This window comes from Numida meleagris, unplaced genomic scaffold, assembly GCF_002078875.1.
Source record: "Numida meleagris isolate 19003 breed g44 Domestic line unplaced genomic scaffold, NumMel1.0 unplaced_Scaffold471, whole genome shotgun sequence".
Classification (NCBI taxonomy): domain Eukaryota; kingdom Metazoa; phylum Chordata; class Aves; order Galliformes; family Numididae; genus Numida; species Numida meleagris.
Genome location: NW_018364687.1, coordinates 10934 through 12522, shown reverse-complemented (window position 1 = coordinate 12522; position 1589 = coordinate 10934). Strand labels below are relative to the sequence as shown.

The following is a 1589-nucleotide window of genomic DNA, read 5'->3' as shown; positions in this document are numbered from 1 at the left end:
TTGGTCAACCGGCACAGCGCCCCGCCCACATCACTCACCCTCTCGGCTGCCCTGGTTGGATCGAGCACCGCTGGAGCAGCGCTGCGTGCTGGAACGTGCTCTGCAGTAGGTACCGGAGGGCACGGGAGACAGAAGGGAGTTGGGGGAGAAGGGAAGGCGAGAGGAAGGAAGGGGGAAGCGGAGAGGGGGCATGCGGAAAAGGGGAGGGAAAAGTGGAGGGGTGGAAGGGGGGCCGCAGAGTGCCGGGCCGCACGGGCCCTTCGGGGCACCGTGCTCGCTGCGGAAGGCAGGATGGCTTTAGAATCGTTTCTCCTCATTGCGGGGCATTTTTCTGTCGTTTCAGGACCGCTGTAAGAACGAGGCCCTTGCATGCGCCTCTGGGGGTGCGGCCATTTCCGGTCCGTTTGGGCTCATGTGCGGGCCGCGTCGGTGCCGTTTTGGGAGCGCTGTGCGCTGCGTCGGGATTGGTCGGGGCCGCTCGGGCCCATCCAGGGGCGGTTCCGCGAAACAAACGCGGGGCGGCACCGCACGGAGCTGTCCCGGCGAGCGCTGCCCGCACGGTGATTCATTCCGAACCAGGCGGCGCCGAGCGGCTCCCCGCAGTGTTTGGAGGAGCACCGCGCCCGTGTCACGTGGGAAGCGGCAGTTTCCGTCGTAACGGCCGGGGACTGCCCACCCCCAGGCAGCGGTAGGCGTGATCTCGCGAGATCGCCGCGTTGCCATGGGTAGGGGCACGTCCAAGATGGCGGCTGCCGGAGCAGCGCTGGGCACCAGGCGCGGACCCGAACCCGCCGTTCTCGTGCCCGTTCCCGGCTCCACCGCTCACCCCGCGGCCGCAAGAAGCCCCGCCGTGCAGGCCAGGCCGCGGCCACCCGCACCGTGGAGCGGGGCCGTCGCTGAGGCGCTCGAAGACGCCTCACCGTGTTACTGCTCCCCATTCCCCTCCATTCCCTGACCTGGATGCATTCTGGGGCTGTTCCTGTCCTGAGTCCACTTGGTGCCATTTCTGTGCTTTTTGGGCAGCGTGTCCCTATTTCTGGGCCAGCTGCGGCCATTTGGGTCCATTACGGGCTCATTTGGTGCAGTTTAGCTCCATTTGGGCCTTTCAGCTTTGGATGCTGCTAAGGCACTAATTTGCTTTTAACCCCCTGTAATCCTTCCAGTCACGTTCATCCTCTCTCCTCTCCCTCCCAGCTGCTCTCCCAGAACAGCAATGGCAGAACTCAGCTCCATGATCCAAAGCTATGACAGCACTCTGACAACAGGAGACCAACGAAATTCCCCACAGCACGAAGCAATGCTGCCGTGCCCAGGAGGAGAAAACCAAGGGGGTAAGAGACTACACTCTGTGACTCTCTGCTTTTAACCCCCTGTAATCCTTCCAGTCACGTTCTCCATCTCCTTTTTCCCTCCCGCCCGCTCTCCCAGCTTCCGGAACAGGACAGGCCGATCTCAGCTCCACCATCCAGCACTGCCCCTCCATGACAACAGCAGACCAACGAGCAGATTCCCCACCAGACAGTACAGTGGTGCTCTCCCCAGGAGATGACAACCAACAATCCAGACAGCGTAAGAGAACAGAATCTGTG

The 1589-nt window shown here is 62.7% G+C and overlaps 1 long non-coding RNA gene across 2 annotated transcripts; it reads left to right on the top strand.

Annotated features, from left to right (window-relative positions):
• LOC110391729 lies at nt 1-1274 on the top strand. Of its 2 annotated transcripts, none has more exons than XR_002434152.1 (2): nt 1-105; nt 1195-1274. It is a non-coding gene; the product is annotated as an uncharacterized LOC110391729 (long non-coding RNA). The 2 variants fall into 2 exon arrangements; XR_002434153.1 differs by having other exon boundaries at nt 1-109.
• The last annotated feature ends 315 nt before the right edge of the window (nt 1275-1589 follow it).